This window comes from Lissotriton vulgaris, chromosome 1_1 (genome assembly GCF_964263255.1).
Source record: "Lissotriton vulgaris chromosome 1_1, aLisVul1.2, whole genome shotgun sequence".
NCBI classification, from domain to species: Eukaryota; Metazoa; Chordata; class Amphibia; order Caudata; family Salamandridae; genus Lissotriton; species Lissotriton vulgaris.
The window spans coordinates 2,052,552,315-2,052,575,689 of NC_141685.1; positions in this window are offsets into that span (position 1 = coordinate 2,052,552,315).

Genomic DNA, 23,375 nt, shown 5'->3' on the forward strand with positions numbered 1-23,375 from the left:
GTCAGGCAAACACTACAGGCAAATCCCCTAAACAGCAGTCAGTTTAAGGATAGTCTCCTCCTCAGTTTCTCTGGTTTCTATCCTCAGCAAAGGTTCTTCTTGTTTCCCAAAAGTCATCTAAAGTTCTGGGGTCTGGGTCCCCATATTTATACTAGCAACTCTTTTGTCCTATGTAGGCAGAGGGTCCTGTACCCAGTCCAAACCAGTTCTGTGCAGTCCTGGAGAAATGTGTTGACTCCTTCTTTCCTTTGACAGTGTGGGCCAGGGACATCAGACGCACCTCAGGAGGTGGAGACAGCATTGTGGAAGGCAGGCACAGCCCTATTCAGGTCCCAGGTGCAACTCCTCCCACCCATCTACATGCAAATAGCTTTATTCAGCCCTGTGCTGACTCACCCTGACTCCTGGAATCCCCCAGCCCCTGTCACTCAAACTCCAGACAAGGAATACACAACCTAGCAGAGTCAGGCTTAGATAGTTAGGCAAGAAAATACCTACTATCTAAAAGTGGTATTTTCAAACACAGAATGTTAAAACCAACTTCACTAAAAGATGTATTTTATCATTCTGAGTTCAGGCATAGTAAACTCGAATTTCTACCTAGTTCCCTGAGTCAGTTAGGATTATAAGATGTTATCATCAAAACTGCCCGTTCTCGCCTATGGGGAACAGGTAGCCTTGCAGTAGTGAAAAACGGAAATGGCTGTAATTCACTATTATGACATGCCACACACATCAGGGCATGTTCTACCTTTTACCTACAGTGCACCCAAACCTTGGGCCTACCATAGGGGTGAATAATGTGCAGAAAAGAGAAGGTTTAGGGACTGGCGAGTGGGTGCACTTGCCCAGTCAACATAGTAGTACCAGATTGCACACAGGCTCTGCAATGGCAGACCTGAGACACACTTTACAGGTTGTTTCTGTGGGTGGCACAACCAGTGCTGCAAGCCCACCAGCAGCATTTGATTTACCAGCCCTGGGCACCTGCAGTGCACTGTACTAGGGTCTGACAGTAAATCAAGTAACCCAATAATGGAGTCACTAATCCATACATCAATTTACAATAGGGAGAGCATATGCAGTTTAGCACTGATCAGCAGTGGTAAAGTGCCCAGAGTCATAAAACCAACAAAAGCAGGTCAGACAAAATACAGGAGTAAGGCAAAAAGTTCAGGGATGACCCTGCAAAAAGGGCCAAGTCCAACAATTTTTTTTTTGTATTTTTTGAACAAGTTTGAGATTATGTAGGTGTTTTTTCAAAAACAAAAAAACAAACAGACCAAGCTAAACTTTTGGAATTAAAAATTCATTCCAATTGAAAAAAAAATTAAGCGATGATTTCTGCTTGCTGAACATACAGCATCAACTGATTGCTCCCCACAGCATAAAATGGCATTGCATTTTAGACAATGCTGTTTCAGGTTTGCGAATATCTGTTCCACAAGATGAAAATGTTGAGCCTCCAGATGTGCTGGGACCAGCTCCCTGGTCAGTTAGTGAGGCCTCTTGAGCATGTCGCAATTGTTATTGTATACGTTTTCTTGGATGTATAGTCTGTAGATGCTTCTACATACTGGACGTCCCACAGGAGTACTTCTTGTTGCTGCCTCTTGACAGAATTCTGGGATAGAGTGTGCAGCTGACCTTCCTCGCATTTACTTTCCTTTCTCCCTCCGGAATTGTAAAAAAGTTCCTTTCAATAGACTCTGGCCTTTTTTTTTGAGGTGGTCCCAAATCTTCATCATCAGATGGAAGGTCTATTGGTGGAGTAGAAGAAGCCATTGGAGAAGTTTTTGAAGTAACCACCAAATAACTTCTCAGTATTGCTCCTAAAAACACAGCAGGTATCTCTCCTCTGATGCAGCTGAGAGAATGACTAAAGAGGGTGGGGTCCTCCAAGTTCTAGAATGGAAAACCTTGTCAACCAAAGAAATAGTTTCTTTCAAAGTCACATGGGATTTGCGCACCCATAAAATATATTTAACAATAACATAAGTTTAGTACAAATATATTATTTCTATAAATAGTTTAGATGATCTCTTGTTCTCATATGTACATTAAAGTTATATACATAGGTTTTCAAAACATAATTATTTTTTACGGGAGTCGCGCACTTGCCGCAACCTGGCACATATATGACGTCACGCGTGTCCTGGGACTGCGCACCCGTCGCATAAGAGGTGCGCACATGACGCGAACCAACACGTATAGGATGTTACGCGGGGCCATGCACCGTGCACCCGTCGCATACCAATTGCGCACATGACGCGATCCCATACGCATATGACTTTACGCAGGGCCACGCACCAGTCGCAAACCAAATTCGGCTCCTTTTCGACTTTTCCAATATGGCAGCATGAATTTGTGCACCCACCATGATAGGTGCACGATGGGTACGCTATTCCAATTTTTTTTTTAAATCCATATATTCTAAAAGACATAGGACATTACAGAATTACATTAAACTAATTTTTATATAGAATACTACAGTTACAAAATATCTTTTCAATAAAAAACTTGCAATTTTCAGAAAAACATACAGGTTGTATAAATATTACATTTACAAATTAGCATTTAAAAATCCTAGAAATTCACTGAAAAAAACATAGGTTTCAGGCCCGTTAAAGTTAGAAATTAGCATTTAAAAAAACCTTAGAAATTCACTGAAAAAGCCATAGGGTTCAGGGACGATATAGTTAATTGGACATTCACTCCTACAAAACCATAGAAATGTTGCTGTTATAGTTAATTCACCTAACTATAAGTCGCGCCCCCGCGAAAATCTTGAAACTTTAACCCAGCTATCATCCTTGATGTGAAATGTTGGTGCACCAAATTAGGACACCAAATTCCTAATGTGAAAAGTTGTGCTTCATCCATGTAAGTCTAGTAGCTGTCACAAAAAGTGTTGATGCCACCCCATTTAAGGTGTGGCAGCTCTGCTGATAAGTGTAGCTTGTGTCCTTTTAAACTTTTGTCATCAATGCTGAGTGATGTTGGTGCTATCCTATTAGATGTTATTGACACTTACAATGAACAGTTTTGGTACTGGCTGCAAAAAGGGTGTAGGAAAAGTATGCATAACTCCATCACATTTAGTGTTTTTCATAGCAAGGGGATAAACCTGCCTAGAAGTCTTCACTTGAAAAGGATCACACGCTGGGCCTGCAGCATGTGGAAAAGAGTATGGATTTTTCCTGTTATTGGTGGTTGAGCCATCTTCATATTTTTTTTTGTACTGCTCTACAATCACTCTGCAGATGGTATGATCCACAGTTAATTTGGCAAAATGAGGTTAGAAATTCACCTTTTGCCACATACTTTTTGAAATGTTCCGAGGGACACCCATCAAGCTCCTGTAAAATTGTATTTGCGTGATTCTCAGCTTTGACAAAAGTTGTTGTCCCTATGTGCTGTAAAATCTACTATCTGACACTTTATTTCCCCAAAATGCTCTCATAGAAAGATCTTAAACCCTGTTGTAAAAGTGGAGCTAAGATCTGTCCAGTTTTCACAAATGTAGCAAACTTAATGTATTTTAGAACATACCAGTTCCCTAATTTTCCCAAAATGTCCTGTGCTTGACTGGGAATCACTAGTCAAGTGTGCTTGAAAATGTACCTCTTCAGACACATTTCCCAGAATGCCATGGAAACAACCACCCTGTAAAATTCAATCAGATTTCAACTACTTTTACTAGCTGGTTGTGCTTTAAATAATGAATTCCCCCCCCCAAAATACTTGAGCGTAGACTAATACAACCAAATATCACTAAAAATGTTGTTTATACATTACAATCTCACTAAATATACAATTTTACACCACTTTTCCAGAGTAGAATCCCTTCTCTAACCTCTCTTTTAAAGTTGTTTTCAGTGCTGAGTTCTGTCTTCCAAAATACATATATCTGGTTAGAGGACAATCTGAAAGTCTCCCCAAAATGCAGTATCAGACCTGTCAAAGGATTGAGAAAATGTAGCTATACTGCTAGAGCAATAAAAACCTATACTGAGTCTGTATTGAACATGGATGAAGAACACAAGCTGGTAAATCCAGCACCGTCAAATAAATGGCCACGCTCTCTCATATGTATGCATGGATGCCACAACCCCTTCCATCTCTCTTTGGGTGTTTACAGTTCATTAAGCAAATGTCTGCATTCATGTTTTTAGACATCTTGAACTCATTACAGAGCCTCAGGCCGGATCCACCTTGTGACAAATCAAAACTGTCTACTCCCTCACCAGCTGGATTTACCATTAATGAGATGACCTGCATGTGAAGTCGCTTTTTTGTGCAGTGCGCTATTAAAGTGCCCTCAATTCATCTCATTGAACCATCAAAATGTACTTCTCTTTCCATGCACCGCAGAGTGCCCCTCGGTTTAATCTCATCGATTTTCAACATCTACATAGAGCCTCAGAAATACATATTTGTCTTTATTAATTGATGCTGGCAATCCCATCCTGAGAAAGAATGTGTATTAGAACATAATTGGTACCTAGCAAAATAATAGACATATGAGATGGTTAAAATAATCCTAAGTGAGTAAAGATCAATGTATAGCTTACTATATTTCTATAAATAAATTAAAACATGCTGATATATTCACACATTTACACATTTTGAGAGTTGTGTGAGATCAGGTTCAGTTTCTGCGTCCCGTGAAGTAGATGATTCTTTAGAACGGTCTTTAAAATCCTCTCCTGCACACCATATTTCCCCAGACTGATAAAGTATGATCAAGAGGGAGAGAGAGATATATTTTCTGTTGATATAAGGATGTTATCTCCCTACTTCTTCACATCAACACACCAAACTATCCTACACCCATCAACAACTGTGGTTCCTAAATCCAAATGCTGGTGGTATGGCCTGTGGGAGAACAACTATGTTCTCTTTTGAAAAACCTCACCTACTCTGTCAGTGGCATGCTTCATATCCTCTAAAAGGGGTTTGCTTGTTAAGCTGGTCGAAGTGAGTTCCAGCAGAAGGATCCAAGATGGTTAAGGAACTCGAAACACGAGGATGTTAAGTGTGCAAAGAAGATTCCGATTGGTAGATTTTAGATTAATGAGGGGTGAAATTACAATCTGAGGGCCTGATGCATGAAATATCAATTCGGAAAAAGTGGTTGCAAATTGCACACCAACTTTTTGCAAATGACAAGGAATTTTGTGAACGTGTTGCAGGGATTCTGCTCAGTCACAGAACTGTGCACAGAGACTCAGGACCTCAGTTAATTAGGGTATACCAAAACTCACCTTAGTACCCAATATCCCCTGCCAGACTAGCATCAGTGTCACATTAGCTCTTCGTCCTATAGCAAAGTCACCAATGATTAGACAACCCAGAACATGCGACTTAGGATACCTCAGGTAAGTTGGAAACATGAGTACTCTTTCGATATACTCTCATACCAACCAGAACAGGGAGTAAAGGGAGACACGAGCAAGTTTAAAATATTTATTTCAACGCCGTGATCTCAGGTGCAGCATCTTAGCTAATACAAGCAGACATATGATAAGAAATAAGATTGTCAGCATAGTTACTATTTCATAAAAATACAAAGGGAGGGGGGGCGTGGCTAGCAGCCAAGCATGGCGGCCGCATAGTGTGAGAGCTCCCGAGGGCACTGCAGCCTTTCCAAAAATCCGACACATTTATCCGACGACTAGCACGCCTGAAGCGGTGGCGTTCGAGCCCGGGACACAAGCGGTGTCACCGGTCCGAGTTTCGTGCAAATCCGAGCACCGGAGCCGGAGCAGCATCGTGTGGCGAGTCGGGGCCTATGTCCGGAGGTGAAGCACCGGTCTCGAGTGCAATCTTAACCCCAGCGGAAGTGAGACGGAGCCGGCCGCAACAGTGAGCACGCCCCGGGGCACCTCGGAAAGACCGGACCCAGCGCACAGCCTCTGGTGAAATCCTCCGGGGATTGGGCTGCCACGGACGCCGCACAGGACCGAACCAACACAGAGGTCAGTGTCCCACAGGCCTGGGCCACGCGACCCGGAGACGGCGCCCGGCGGCGGAGCCATTACGGGCGCAGCAACGCTATAAGAGGCGGAGGCAACCACCGCCTAGGGCCGAGAGACCAGTAGGCCGGAACGAGAGCCAGGTGGACGGTGCCCCGAGAGGGGGACACGCCACTGAACACAGACGTGGGACCACAAGAGACCCCCTCAGGCCCGCAACCAGTGGCGTCGGCGCAGCGAAAGTAACCCAGCCCGTGGCGGCCGGTCCTCTACGCAAGACGGCGTGGTGCATCGAGGGGACAGCACGGAACGAGAGCCAGGTGGACGGTGCCCCGAGGGGGGGACACGCCACTAGACACATACGTGGGACCACAAGAGACCCCCTCAGGCCCGCAACCAGCGGCGTCGGCGCAGCAAAAGTAACCCAGCCCGTGGCGGCCGGTCCTCTACGCAAGACGGCGTGGTGCATCGAGGGGACAGCACGGTGCCCGCTCCACCCCGGGCAGGAGTGGACAACAGCGGCCCGAAAACTCACACACCTTCATCTAGCGAGGCCCACCGTGGCTGGGCTGCTCCTATCCATTGGACACCTCAGTAGACTTGCGGGCAGCGATCGCCAGAGAAGTATTCTCAGCACTAACACGACCCAGCGCCATGGCGGGGAAAGGCCTTCGGAGCGGATCCACGCAAGCCAAACTAGATAAGTTTGCGTATGGACACCAAGGGCACCAGCAGACTACGGGGCGACCCTCCACGAGCCCTGCCCCAGAGGCAGAAAAGACGACAAAAATTACGCTTGAGGACATCATGAAAACTCTCTCGGAAGTTAAAACCACGGTGGGCGCCATCTCCTCGGAAGTATCTCTACTCCGAGCGGACTTCCACAAAATGGCGGAGAGGGTATCACAAGTAGAAGTGGTCACAAAATCGCTCGTGGAGGACACCTCAGAGCTCCAACTGGCCATGGAAAAAATGCAAAGAGTCACCAAGCTCCTGCATGACAAGCTGGACGACCAGGAAGGACGTTCACGCCGCAACAACGTTCGTATCCTTGGACTTCCAGAGACAGAGGGTAAGGGGGCCATGGACCTCTATGTTGAAGACCTCATTAAGAACAAGCTCCAGCCGAAGGGCCTATCGCACTTCTTTTCAGTGGAGAGGGCGCACAGAGTCCCAGGAGGCCCGCCCAAGACGGGGGCAAATCCAAGGCCGGTGTTAGCCCGGCTCTTTAACTTCAGAGACAGGGACGCAATACTACAGGCGGCGAGGAACTCACCACCACTACGGATTCAAAATGCCACCCTGGCGTTCTTCCCGGACTACACGGCAGACGTGGCCAGGCGCCGCAAATCCTTCACGGAGGTGAAGAAAGCATTGCGAGAAAGAGAACTGCCGTACTCTATGATGTTCCCAGCTAAATTGCGGATAGTAGCCGAGGGGAAGACCTGGTTTTTCGACACGCCGGAGGTGGCTCAAGAATGGCTGGAAGGATGGCGACCAGCGGGACGAAGGCACCGCTCACAGCAAGATCGGCAGAGACAACGTGCTGACCAGACACCGTCCAATCAATCCCCCCACGGGCCGCACCAGGGAGGCGAAACAGAAATTGAATCGGACCTTGAGAGGGATCCGCTGGACTCGGGGCAAATAGCTCCGGTGTGACATTTAATAGCTTTACTTTTTGAGACTGAGTGGGCCGCGGGACCGTGGCTCGGACGTAGCTGAGTAGGGTGGGCACAGGCAGTGCCCGGAGGGGACTCACCGACCCTACGAGCAAGTAAGATGTTTAGGGGGGAACTGAAGCACTCTGCGCAGTTGGGGATGCGGGCGGGAATTTGTCCGTGGAGCAGGTTAGCAGGGAGGGGGGATGGGCTTGCAGTCTGTTTGTTGAAATGTTTACACTTGTTTATTGTCATCGTTCGTTACCCACACAACAATATCACCCTGGCATTAACACGTCTACTACACAGTTTGACACTAGTCGACGCATGGGCCATGCCGCAACGCACGTTATGTGCAAGACTTCTTCATCAGCCTAATGGCCAGACCACCTAACCACACGCCCACCGTAGGCCTCTCCGCGGCCGGGCAGATTCCCCCACTGCGCATAATGACATGGAATGTACGAGGTCTGGGTGACAAAATCAAGAGGGGCTTGATCCTTCAAGCAGTGAAGAGGCAAAACCCGGACGTGGTCCTCCTACAAGAGACCCACCTTACGGGTTCCACCTGTAAAGCCCTAGACAGACGGGGATACACAATGGCAGTCCACGCTGACTTCACTACCGGCTCCAGGGGTACGGGCATACTAGTGAGAAGATCCTCCCCCCTACTGATATCCAGTCACGTAGCAGACGACCAGGGTCGATATGCCGCAATCCATGGCCAATGGGAGGGCAGGGCCCTAAACGTGGTATCAGTGTATATTCCCCCAGCCTTACACTCGGTGGCCTTACCAGCACTAGGCAAATTCCTTCTTTGCCTCCCTGACGGCGACATGATTGTTGGAGGGGACTTCAACGCGGTCATGGATCCTCTCAGGGACACTTGCCCTACCAGGACAAGACCACGGGGTGCTGCACCACTGTCAGACTTCGCAGAAGCCTTGGGCCTTGTGGACCTCGGGCGGGAACTACACACAGATGCCACCCACTACACTTACTACTCGGCGGTACACAACAGCTTGTCCCGCATAGATTACTTCATGTCACTGGGTTTGGGAATGGATATGGTAGAGAGGGTGGACACACTGCCCAGAGGGATCTCAGATCACTCTCCGATCGTCTTATCGCTGACCACCGGAGGGAAGCGGAATGCACGTCTATACCCAATCTACCCCAATTTTCTGAAAATCCCCAAGATTCGGAAGAAACTCAAGCTGGCAACCTCACTATACTTCACTGAGAACACGGGCACAGTGGGATCGCCCTCCGTCCTTTGGGAGGCGTATAAAACTGTCCTCAGGGGGGCGGCCATTGCGGCAATCACGGGACACAAAAGAGACTCACGGAAAGAACTTACAGATCTGGAACTTGCACTGGGCACAGCCAATACTGCTCATATGTCTGACCCCTCCCCAACCACGACACACACACTCATGCTCCGGCAACAACAATACCTAGCCCACCTCAGGACAACAGAGAAGGGATACATCGCGAACACCAGACATAGGGTCTATGACGTGGGAGACAAAGCGGGGCGTATGCTGGCATGGCTGGACAGGAGGGGGAATGGTACGAAGGGTATCCATAGGCTCAACACGAAGGACGGGCGGCCACTGGTGCACCCGGAGGCCATAGTAGGCGAACTAGCTAGGCATTATCAGGAAATCTATACGCCGGAACGGAGGGTCACACGGCAAATGGCGATGGCGACACTCGCAGACATTACCATCCCCAGCATTACACTAGAAGATAGTAGCGCCCTGGAACTAGACCCGACGGGGGAGGAAATCCAGCTTGCGATCATGGCGCTACAGTCGGGTAAGGCGCTGGGCCCTAATGGGATACCGGTGGAGTGGTATAAGACCGTAGCCGCAGATATTAGTGCCCCATTGCTGGACATGTACTTGGAAAGCAGAGACAGACTAGAGCTGCCGCTAGATCAACGTACGGCAACGATTGTAGCTATACCCAAACCCGGAAAACCACCGACAGAATGCACCTCCTACCGCCCGATTTCATTATTGAACATCGAGGCCAAAATACTAGCTAAGCTTCTGGCCACTCGCCTGCTGCCCCATCTTAGTACACTAATCCACCCTGATCAATCGGGCTTCATGCCCCACCGGAGCACGGCACTAAATCTCAGACGAGTCCATGGAGTGTTGGCACGAGCGCACCTCCTCACTGAACAGGCGGTGATCCTCTCCCTCGACGCCAAAATGGCGTTCGACTTAGTCGAATGGGAATACCTGTTTATGGTGCTGGAGCGCATGGGTTTTGGGCCAAAATTCATACGGTGGATACGGCTACTGTACACAAACCCCGTAGCACAAGTGGTGGTCAACGGCCACACGTCGCCGAGATTCCCACTGGGCAGGGGAACCAGACAAGGATGCCCCCTGTCCCCCCTACTCTTCGCGCTAGTACTTGAACCCCTGGCCCTACAGATTAGAGCAACACCTCTATTCGCGGGCATCAAGTGGGAAGAGGGGTGGGAGGACAAAGTCTCGTTATACGCGGACGATATGCTTATATATATGACCTCGCCCGACACCGGCATCCCAGCCCTGCTCGATCTCTGCAACACGCACGGGCGCACCTCGGGCTACACACTTAACTGGTCGAAATCCACTATATACACTCTGAAAGGCCCAGAGCCAAGACCACAAGGGATTTGTCCGCTGCTTAAGACGTCAACCTCTTTCAAGTACCTGGGCATTGTTGTTGCGAGCGGGGAGGCGGAGTTCTTCGTGAATAACCTGAAACCACCCATAGATCGCCTGCGGGCAGACGTCAGACACTGGGCTGCCCTCCCCCTGACCCTACTGGGCAGGGCGGCATTATACAAGATGATGGCCCTCCCAAGACTTCTCTACGTACTGGAGAACACGCCTCACATGGTACCACAGCGCTACTTCCAACAGATTGTGGCGCTGGTCACGACCCTGCTATGGGACACAGGCCCGGCGCGCATAGCATATGACAAGCTGGTGAAGAGCTGGTACGAAGGCGGCATAGCACTCCCCAACGTCCAGCTGTACTACTGGGCGGCCCAACTCAAGATTATTAACCACTGGATCCATACCCCGAGGAATGACCCGGCCTACCGGGCAGACTGGTCACAACTTGGGACGGGCAGCATGCTGTCCGTGTTATACAACAAGTCTCAACTTAAGGAATTGATCGGCCCGACCAAGCACACAGCAGCGCTGTGGCACTCGGCGCAGGCCCGACTGGGATGGACAGGCCGACTCACTAAAATGACGCCCCTATGGGACACCAAAGCGCTGGGGAACCTGAGAAACAGTAAGGGGTTCGAGCGGTGGGACGCAATAGGCATCTCCACGATAGGAGACCTCTGGGAAAACGACTCAGTAACTCCGTTTCCAAGCCTACAGCACCAGTACGACCTCGGACCCACAGAAACGTTTAGGTACGTCCAGATTAGGCATGCATTACTCCAGGCAATCCCTGCCGGCACCACACTACCGGACTCCTCTCCCTTGGAAGATAGACTGCTGACTGACTTCATGCTCCAAAGTGCCACCTCCCTTACATACAAAAAGCTAATTAACAATCTCAAAGACCCGACACTAAAACTCAAAGGGAAGTGGGAGGAAGACTTAGGTGAGACAGATGAATACGAATGGAATGAGGCCCTGGCGTCCCCGAGGGAGGTGGGAATCTCTAGTAAGCTCAGGCTAGTGCAGCTTAAAATCCTACACCGTGTATACTACACCAGAACACTGCTACACAGAATACAAAGGGCACCACACCCCTTCTGTTTGCGAGGCTGCGGGGAGGAGGGGACACTGTACCACACGCTATGGGACTGCCCACACATACGCGAGTTCTGGAGACAGGTGCTCCGATCCATGTCCCAGGCCCTCAAACTCTCCATCCTACCCGAGCCACGTAAATGCCTTCTTAACATCTGGGACCCTAATGACCTGGGTAGGTACGAACTGATCTGGGCGTCACTGGCATTAACAGTAGCCAAGCGGGATATAGCACAGAAATGGGGAACACACGAGCTGCCCACCTCCAGTCGATGGGCTAAAAACATGGACATCCTAATGGTGACAGAGAGAGCGGTTTATGTGCTTCGAGCGGCGCCCCGGAAATGGAACAAGGTATGGGCGGCATGGAACTTGTACAGAGGGGAACTTTGTGAGCCTTTGCCAGAGGATGAGGACTCTGACTCTGAGGGGGAAGAGGGGTGAAAGAGCGGGTGCGGGGTGGGGGATTCGGACAGTTGGCACAACGAAGTGGGCGGCGAGGCAATGGCCATTAAGGCACTATGATTACCAGCACAGGGTATTACATACTGTGGGGAACATTCAGGGGATACGATGACACATGTTTGGGGGGGAATGTTGGGTAGTTAGTTTCTATAAGTTATTCAAAAAAGAGATATACTCATCGCTGACATTGGAGGAGGGGTTACCAAGGGAACGCGCTGTACGAACGAATGTCATATGTTGAAAGCTTCTGTGAAACCCATGATACAGCGGACATCATGCCTTCTTTGCGGAACTGTAACCTGTCAGTTAATACGTGGATACAATGTACAAAATGCAAGGTTACCTACCGAATGTATGCAATTGTTTAACCACTATTCCTTCCTAACAATAAAGTTTTTAAAAAAAAAAAAAATACAAAGGGAGAAAGCATGTTATAATGCTAAATGCAAACAGGTTAAATGAATACCTATATTTCACCCTCCCTTGCTAGTAAGTTATTTTATAACTAATAAAGGTCTCTACAGCTTGCATAGGCGACCCCATACCTCAGAGTTTAGCAGGAGTGAATCACATCGAGTTCTGCACAAGCTCTCAGCATACGAAAGTTCTCCAAGTGTGTTCAATCATGTCTACACAGTATATTATTAAAGGCGCCAGTATCTGAGCTGTCCACAGCTGCATATATATGTTATGTCTAGAACGTGCGCTGATCAGTTTGAAAAAAAGCAACAGTGTTGATAACCTTGAAGGCCTCTGCACTCACTGTTCAGACTGTGGTTACAAAGCAAGTCTAGGAATGTGGAAAAACAAGTTATTCTCATGTGAAGCAAAACTCAGCCTAACGTGAAACAATAACTAGCATGTGTGCCGTGTGCAAAAGAAAGCAAAAAGGTAAAATGGCGTTTAAACCTCTAATAAGCTCATGCTAACTTAACACTGTAGAAATGCAAGGCTCAGCCCCACTACAAACCAATTTATGCAGTATAAGGTAAGTTCCCAAAATTACGACTTGGAGTGGTTGCTATTTGTTTTATATTAACGCGAACTCGACCCAAAGGTATTGGTGCGTTTTGCATGAACACCAGCTACGCTACACAAGGATACATTCACTTTTTGGTAGGCAAGGGGAGATTTAGTGAGTTGCCCAGAATCACAGGATGTTGAGCCGACACCCGAACTTGGTTCCCTTGTTCCAAACTCGGCAGCTTTTACCATTACGCCACATCCTATTCAGCGATATTCATGATGGAGGTCACGCACCGTTCCGCAGAAATTTGGGCACCAACAGAAGTTTGTGCTAGAAGCAGGATTCAGAGTTTTGTATCAATTAGAGCAGATGTGCAGTTTTTTTTACAAACACAAAATGTATCTCAGGAAATATTGTTGCAAACAGAAAAAACATGCAGTAATTTGGTGGATAAACACATATACGCATGTTATTCCTTATTCCAACTTGCAGTACTCAGAAGGGTAGGGTAATACGGGTAAAAATCGGTGTTCACCTAGTGAGGTTAATAAACATTCAAAATACCATGGGCATTCGGAAAGAGAGCCAGAGTCTAAAAAGCTGCTGAAAGGAACCTTTCTTTTTTTTTGTATAAAATCACATTGGAGTTCTCTTCATAAATGTAATGCACCCTGAATAATGAGCAACACACTTGGCCAAAACATGACAAAATGTATGATTCGCTGTGAGTTTATGCAGTGTTATTCATGATGTTGCCTGCACTTGTCTGTAATATGTGTGCCTTAAATCTTGTATTTAGCATTGTTTACACTACAGAAATGGTCAATTAAAACAGAAAAACATCTGCATCAATGATCTGAAGCATCCAACCAGTTTTCTTCCTCAGCCTTGTTTGCCTGCCTGTTTTGTAATGCTTACTAATAAAGACATGATGGTAGAAATTGAAATTGCTTCCTCAGTTCACTTTATTATCCTGCACAACCCTTAACAGTCGCTAGTGTGTGTTTTCCAGATATTTCAACAGTCTATTTCTCTTGCCTTTCGCAGGATACTGAGTTATATCTTGTGTACTTCTCATGTATATCGTCAGTCGAGTTTTTAGGGAATTGCAGGTTTGGGTCTGTCTTTCAAAGTTTCAAGTTATTGTCCATTAATGTCAAATCTATTTCAGACCCGTCATAGTTGTTCTTTATTCTTCAGACACAGGAAGTTCCTGAGACAATAGGATCATTCATTGGCATTGTTCTTATTGCTGCCTCAATTAAATAATCTGCTTTTGACATTTTGTTACAAATGGCATAGCTTATGTGTTAGGAGGGTTTCCCACTTTCTCATTCAAACTTTGAGAATGACAATATAGAGGCATTTAATTTAAATGTTGGAGGTTTCAAATCAAAATATACTAGATTTCTGGGTGGTAGGGCAAAGTGGTAGGTGGTGGGCCGGGCCGCCGGGGGGCCCCTCTATGTGTTTTGCATTAGGGCCCCCTAAAGTATTGTTACACCACTGATCTATATATATGGACAACTATGTTTCCAGTTAAGGGATTACTGTTACACAGTCAATAAATGTGAAAGATGCCACAAAAATAACAGTAATAACGTGCCCACACAAAAATTCATAAAAAAAGAATGTTATTATTGTAAGCAAAATTAAACATGACATAAACAAGACATAATTGATGGATACATCATTTTCAATGCTCACATTATTACACTACAAAAACACTTTAGACAATAAATAATTTATGACAGAAAAACAAGCAATGACACTTGGGCAATGAGCTTTTTTAGTAGTCCATAAATGAAAATGGAAAATTGTGGGTTTTAATCTCTTCTCAGATTCCAGAAGTGTCAATGGGGTTAATGGCGTTTCAACCCCCCAAAGTCAGAGGGTCATCATTAGGACAAAAGCAGATATTTGAGCCAAACCATAAAAACTGAAAAATTATGTACATGGGGCACCTTAGTAAATATGAAAAGTAAAGAAAAGAGACCAAACCTCAAAATAAGGCTATTGTTTCTTGCATCCAGACAATTTATGAGTGGGTTTATTAATTTAAGCCCAGAACCAGTCATGCAACCAAAAGGCCATGAGGGTGATCACGTTCACATGTAGGAAAAAAAACAATGTAATCAATCATAGAAGGCAGCAGGATGATACCATTAGTAACCGTACACCCAGTGAACAAAACTTAACTGGATAGATCACTAATAAAAATAAACAACTGCCACTTGTGTTGGAAGAAGTACCCATCCATCTAGTGCAAAAACATTTCACTGAATGAATCTCCAACACAAAGAACTACCATTGGTTTGATCAGAAATATGCCCTCAGCATAATATAGAGTGAGTCCCAATAAATCTATAACACCTGGTGAAAAATAAACTGCAAAATTAAATAAAAACACTTAACACGGCTCCGCAAAGTGTCCCTGAAGAAAAGATCATGGTGCTAAACAATTAATGCAAATAAACATGTAAAGTTTTCACTTTTTAGTAATGAGGGGATAGGCCGGCACAAAAACCCCTAGCTTACCTGGTAACTCCGTAAATGCACTATCCAATGTCTGCTCGTACTGGGAATTGCTTCAGAGAAATGAAGCGTGCATGTCGGGCGTCCCTAAATAAGGGCGCCATGGGCGGCGCAAGCGGTAGTAAACACAAAGAAATAGCAACCTCTTACAAGGGGGTTTGGGGGCAGCTGAGCACCTCAAGGTCTGCCCCCGGGCAGAATGGGAGGGGGAGTGGCTGGGTGGGTAGCGGCCATTTTGGATACTTTGTGCTGCATTTGGATTAGCCCAATTGTAGCCCGATTGTAAAACATAGCCTCAGGCTATATGTTTTTTTTCCCGCGTTTTCCCATCTACTATTTTAGGTTTGGTGACCTGGTGGCTGGGAGCGCTGTACTGACAGGTTTTTGTCAGTTAGGTCTAGGGCGGTTTGAGTCCGGTTTTATGCTGAGAGTGATAGTGAGGGAGCGAGGTTATCACAGTTTGGAAAGGATGGCTGGGGAAGATTACTGCGTGCTTGAGGCGGTTCGTTTACTTAGCAAGGCCGGCTGGCGGGACTTGCGGGTGCCTGGGGCCTTGAGTGAAACGCGCCCAGTGAGGCGCACGTCAGTGGGGGTGGCGGCCGCCGCCACGGCTTGTTCGCCCCTCCCAAAGGCCAAAAAAGAGAAGGTAAGTGTAGCCACGGGATGACAATGGGGCCTGGTGTGAAATATAAAAGGGCCCAGCAAGGGAGCGCTTCATGTATCTCCTCAATGAGGGCACAGGAGGATAGGGGCTGCTCGTATACCAGGAGAGCGGCCCGCGTAAGGGGGAGATGGAGGAGAGGCTGGTTAAGGTGGCACCAGCTCACAGGAGCAACGTCCCAGTAGTGGAGGGGGGATAAGGGAAATAAGGCACTTCATCCCAGGATATGAGAGATTGGGTTTGTAAGGAGCACTCCGTTATCAACTGGTTTTTGTGTTCTAATCAATTGGTGCTGCGATTTTTTAGGATTGTCAATCCTGGGTCAATGAATCATTATGATGGGTTGTGGTACCCACCTAATCGCGCACTGTTCACTTGGTGCTCCGCACCTTATGAGTTTACGTTTTTGTATGCACAATTTAAACCAACTATTTATCTTATATAGTCACTTTGATTTTTAATTTTTACTCATATTTTCCTTTTTTAGCATTTCATTTTGTTATTCACAGTATTCATAACAACATGCTTTTGAAATCATTATTTTGGCACATATTACATTGCTTCAATACATTTCAACATTGTACATGACTCATATAAACAATGTTCCGTATTCGAGCCCAATGCATTTCGGCACCATTATGGCGCCTTCATCAGGGGCAGTTCTGCAAAAGTAAGAATACATAGTGTAAGTGTATTGTTCTTCATTATGACTGGGGGTTCACGTGAGTTATGATGTATTAATTTGCATACCTGGATATACCTGTTATGTGACGTGTGTATGCGAAAATCTACCTCAAACGCAATGGATCTGTTGAAACGAAATACAGACCCCTCATTAACTGACTGTGTCAAAAGTTATCTAAACCTAATCACCATCTCCTCGATTAACAACGTACCTTCTGCTGTTTACCGATGGATTCTGAAACAACAAACGTAAGATTCCTTAAAACCCTACTTCAATCACCTGTAATCACTAAACAAGTCTCTACAATCTCCACACTTTACCTTATCTTCTTTGTACAACTCGCATCTAAAGAGACCAAAACAGAAAAATAAGTTGCCACTAAACTGCTGACCAATGTAGAGTTATTCACTCTTACTGACTGTATTACACGTGCTGCTCGTACCTGTATATCTTTAGTTCTCTCCTTCCTCACAAAACCGCAACCCTGTACCTACTTCTGTGTCAGCTCCGCTCTCGGTTGAAATGTTATAAACACTCCGCAAACTCCGTGGATGTTGCGTAGTGTGGAGATGGAAAACGGACTTACCGCTAGCTTTGGTGTACTCAGCAATCCTCACTGGGCGCCATCTTAGAATAGTAAAAAGTCTCAACCTCTTCAGTGCGAAAGACTAACGCAACTTGCTGGTTAACATGAACGGCGAAAAAATAATAATTAAATATCGGGGCTTCCTCAAGATTCTATAATATGAGCCTGCTATTATATATTTGCCTGCTAAATCGTGTGCGAGTGCCTTCCGAATCTACTTTGCATCCCTTGGTGTTTTGCCCCATATGTTCTCCCGAGTTAAAACCTTATTGGTGGATACGCATGTGTTGTACAAATAGAGCATGCCTTGTATTATCTGGTGATTACTTGCTGCCGTGTTATGCGCATGGTGGTTGAACATTCAATATATCATGACATACAAATTGTTGGAACTTATTTTTACATTATCATCTAACAGTGCAATTAAGAATTCATTGCGCACTTATATATGCTCAGAAAATAGCGTTTAGTTACATCTACCTCTGAATGGTTGTTCTTTTAGTTCTTTTATGCTCCCTAGAGGTAGCATGCTAAATCGTATTTGTCATTAAGGCCTGTTGGTACCATGGTATTAAGATATTTAATCCAAAACAGTTCACGCTGCAACAATTTTTGGTGAATGTTAATCCCTGGTTTTGTAGATACCTGTTCTAGAATTAAGAATCTGAGCTGAGAGATACTATGTTTCTCTTGTATCCAATGTTGTACCAATGGTGAGGTTAGAGTGTTATTGCGGATCCGGCTTTTATGTTCCGATATGCAAACTTTTATTTTCCGTTCCGTTTTGCCAATGTACATTTTGCCACACGGGCATTTGATACCGTACAAAACATTCTGCGCGTTGCAGTCACTGGTGTGTTTTAATTGTATCAGTTTTCCTGAAGTGGATGGGTACACAAATTTCCTGTTATGACGTTGTTGCAGTTTATGCAATTGAGACAGCGGATTGTTCCTTTGTTTGTTGCTATTGACGGTGGTTGTTGTCTGTGTTTTAGTCTCTCTTTTAAATTCAATCCTCTGGTGTATGCATGTAACGGAAGTTCTTTAAATAATCCATTGAAATCTCGCTCCATGGATAATAGTTCCCACCTTTTATTGATGATGTTTTTGATTTTGTATGATTGGGCTGTATATTTGGTTATAAATACCATTCTGTCTTGTTGAGTTTTTATCCGAGTTTTCAGTAGTTCTGCTCTGTTCATTAGTGAAACTTTGTGTATTTGCTCCTGGAGTGTTGCTGATGGGTATCCTCTGTCCTCGTATTTTTGAACTTGCTTTGCCAAGGTGTTTTCACAAATCTGTGTGTTGGAACAGATGCGTTTAATCCGGATGAACTTTGATAATGGAAGATTCCTGATTAAACTCTTGGGATGAAAGCTGGTATACCTGAGTGCATTTTTTCGATCTGTGGGTTTTGAGTACAGTTCCGTTTCAAATCCACTGTCTGTTTTAGTGATCCTGACGTCTAAAAAGTCAATGACATCTTTATGTATCTTGTGTGTGAATTGAATTCTTGCATCAGCTTGACTGAGAGTTCTGATTACCTGTTCCTATGATTCCTGAGTATCATCGCAAATCAAGGAAATATCGTCGATGAATCGGCAATATAGTTTCACATGTGACCATTCACTCAAACTCATCAAGTTCTGTGCCTCAAATTGGGCCATGAATGTATTAGCGTAAGCTGGGGCCCCAGCAAAGCCCATGGATGTTCCGTTAAGTTGTGCATGATATTTCCTCTTCCATACAAAGTAACTGTTGTAGAGGCAAAATTTAAGCAACTGTAGCAAAAAAAATTTTTGGCAGTAGGTACATCTTCCAATTTGAGCAATGCCCATTCTGCAGATTCCAGTCCTGCTACGTGAGGTATAGAGGTGTAGAGTGCCACCACGTCTATGGTGCACATAATCCAGTGACTTTGGAAACCTTCTTGTATCCATGTCAGTTTGTTTAAAAGGTCTGTTGTATCTTTTATGTATGAACCCCACTGTTGTACAAATTTCTGCAAATAGTAGTCAATGTATTGTCCGAGGGGGTCAAAAATTGACCCACACCCCGAGACAATAGGTCTGAATGGTGGGTTGGTGGGGTGTTTATGGATCTTAGGAATCATATATAATTGTGGCCATCTTCGGTTTTTTCTGTGAGGTATGCCACTGTTTGTTCATCAACCCATTCATTCACTTTGGCTGTCTGCAATATTCCATTTAGCATGGTTTCAAGCATTGTGGTGTGATCTGATGGTAGCTGTAGGTAAGTATCTTGATTTGACACATGTTCATCTACTTTGTGTTCGTAGTAATGCGTGTCCATTATTACTAGGGCGCCACCCTTATCTGCTGGTTGAATGGTTAATGTTTCATCATTTGCCAAGTTGTTTATGATATTTTGTTCAGTCTTAGTCAGATTGTTGTGTCGTATTTTCTTGTAATCCAGAGATTTCAGATAATTTTTCACCATTATTTCAAATGTGTCTAACATCTTATGCGACACTGGAGCCTGGTATACACTTTTTGGCTTAAATTGTTTCTCCATGTGCTCAACCCTGTTGTTTGTCGGTTCCGCCACGTTTTCAAAATAATGTCTGAGTTTTAATGTTCTCATGAACTTAAAAAAAAGCACTCTCTGTTTCCAGTTCATTTGTTGCTGTGGTGGGTACAAATGAAAGACCCTTATTTAAAGTCAATGTTTGTTGTTTTGTTAGTGTTGTAGAAGAAATGTTGATAATTAAACTATTGTCCGTCCGCTCCTTAGAGCTTTGCCTGCCACTTCCTCGCCTTGTTTTCCGCTTGTTACTGGTGTTTCCATTTGCAATGTTGGTGGTTGCCCTTGATCCTGTTCCCGTGACAAAAAAGCAGTGTCTCTACTTGTAGTGGCTTGCTGACTGCTGTCAGTAGATAATACTACTCCTTCTTGTGTTGCTCTTATGGGTCCTCTTCGGATCGATGTTTCCTTATCGGTTACCAGACTCCCTTCGGACGAATGTGTAGTTGGTGTTGTTTTCTTTGGAACGAATTGTCGTCGGGCGTAGATGTCGGCCCATGTATAAACTTCATTGAGCTTATAATCTATTGTGTCGCGTTTGTATTTGTGTAGCTTTCCTTCTTGCAACTCCTTCTCATATTTTTCCAGTTTCAAATTGATACCCTCCAAACTGATCTTCCAAGTGTCGACTTCCATTCTTGTTTCCAATTCTGTTTTGAGAGTATAAATCTCATCTTCTAAATCTCGTATAGTTTTGGCGAGTTCTTCAATTATAAGTAGTATAAGGTCTAATGAACATTTGTTCAGTATACTGTACCACTTGTCCATGAACTTTGAATTGAGGTTAAAACGAAATAGCATTGGTTTTATGGATAAACGTAGACCTCTGGGAATGCGCTTAGCTTTGTGGTATTGGATCAGCGTTGAAGCGTGCATTCTTTGGTTGACTTGACGTCGAGTTAGATATTCAAGCTGTTTGAGTTGTTGACTTATGGAACCCCCATGTGCATCCATGTTTCTGACTTCCTTTATAAGTGAATACATTTGGTCTGCCTGTTCATTAGTATAGGCCAATGTATTGGCCCTGTTGTCCGGTATTGATGTTATCGTTTCAAACTGCATCTTTGCTTATTTGGGTGCCTCCTCACAAGATTGACTGCATTATGGCTATGAGAGATTGGGTTTGTAAGGAGCACTCCGTTATCAACTGGTTTTTGTGTTCTAATCAATTGGTGCTGCGATTTTTTAGGATTGTCAATCCTAGGTCAATGAATCATTATGATGGGTTGTGGTACCCACCTAATCGCGCACTGTTCACTTGGTGCTCCGCACCTTATGAGTTTACGTTTTTGTATGCACAATTTAAACCAACTATTTATCCTATATAGTCACTTTGATTTTTAATTTTTACTCATATTTTCCTTTTTTAGCATTTCATTTTGTTATTCACAGTATTCATAACAACATGCTTTTGAAATCATTATTTTGGCACATATTACATTGCTTCAATACATTTCAACCTTGTACATGACTCATATAAACAATGTTCCGTAGTCGAGCCCAATGCATTTCGGCACCATTATGGCGCCTTCATCAGGGGTAGTTCTGCAACAGTAAGAATACATAGTGTAAGTGTATTGTTCTTCATTATGACTGGGGGTTCACGTGAGTTATGATGTATTAATTTGTATACCCGGATATACCTGTTATGTGACGCGTGTATGCGAAAATCCACCTCAAACGCAATGGATCTGTTGAAACGAAATACAGACCCCTCATTAACTGACTGTGTCAAAAGTTATCTAAACCTAATTACCATCTCCTCGATTAACAACGTACCTTCTGCTGTTTACCGATGTATTCTGAAACAACAAACATAAGATTCCTTAAAACCCTACTTCAATCACCTGTAATCACTAAACAAGTCTCGACAATCTCCACACTTCACCTTATCTTCTTTGTACAACTCGCATCTAAGGAGACCAAAACAGAAAAATAAGTTGCCACTAAACTGCTGACCAATGTAGAGTTATCCACTCTTACTGACCGTATTACACGTGCTGCTCGTACCTGTGTATCTTTAGTTCTCTCCTTCCTCACAAAACCGCAACCCTGTACGTACTTCCGTGTCAGCTCCGCTCTCGGTTGAAATGTTATAAACACTCCGCAAACTCCGTGGATGTTGCGTAGTGTGGAGATGGAAAACGGACTTACCGCTAGCTTTGGTGTACTCAGCAATCCTCACTGGGCGCCATCTTAGAATAGTAAAAAGTCTCAACCTCTTCAGTGCGAAAGACGAACGCAACTTGCTGGTTAACATGAACGGCGAAAAAATAATAATTAAATATCGGGGCTTCCTCAAGATTCTATAATACGAGCCTGCTATTATATATTTGCCTGCTAAATCGTGTGCGAGTGCCTTCCGAATCTACTTTGCATCCCTTGGTGTTTTGCCCCATATGTTCTCCCTAATTAAAACCTTATTGGTGGATACGCATGTGTTGTACAAATAGAGCATGCCTTGTATTATCTGGTGATTACTTGCTGCCGTGTTATGCTCATGGTGGTTGAACATTCAATATATCATGACATACATATTGTTGGAACTTATTTTTACATTATCATCTAACAGTGCAATTAAGAATTCATTGCGCACTTATATGTGCTCAGAAAATAGCGTTTAGTTACATCTACCTCTGAATGGTTATTGATTTAGTTCTTTTATGCTCCCTAGAGGTAGCATGCTAAATCATTAGGGCCTGTTGGTACCATGGTATTAAGATATTTAATCCAAAACAGTTCACGCTGCAACAATTTTTGGTGAATGTTAATCCCTGGTTTTGTAGATACCTGTTCTAGAACTAAGAATCTGAGCTGAGAGGTACTATGTTTCTCTTGTATCCAATGTTGTACCAATGGTGAGGTTAGAGTGTTATTGCGGATCCGGCTTTTATGTTCCGATATTCGAACTTTTATTTTCCGTTCCGTTTTGCCAATGTACATTTTGCCACACGGGCATTTGATACCGTACACAACATTCTGCGCGTTGCAGTCACTGGTGTGTTTTAATTGTATCAGTTTTCCTGAAGTTGGATGGGTACACAAATTTCCTGTTATGACGTTGTTGCAGTTTGCAGAGTGTTTATAACATTTGAACCGAGAGCGGAGCTGACACGGAAGTAGGTACAGGGTTGCGGTTTTGTGAGGAAGGATAGAACTAAAGATATACAGGTACGAGCAGCACGTGTAATACGGTCAGTAAGAGTGGATAACTCTACATTGGTCAGCAGTTTAGTGGCAACTTATTTTTCTGTTTTGGTCTCTTTAGATGCGAGTTGTACAAAGAAGATAAGGTAAAGTGTGGAGATTGTCGAGACTTGTTTAGTGATTACAGGTGATTGAAGTAGGGTTTTAAGGAATCTTACGTTTGTTGTTTCAGAATCCATCGGTAAACAGCAGAAGGTACGTTGTTAATCTAGGAGATGGTAATTAGGTTTAGATAACTTTTGACACAGTCAGTTAATGAGGGGTCTATATTTCGTTTCAACATATCCATTGCGGTTGATGTGGA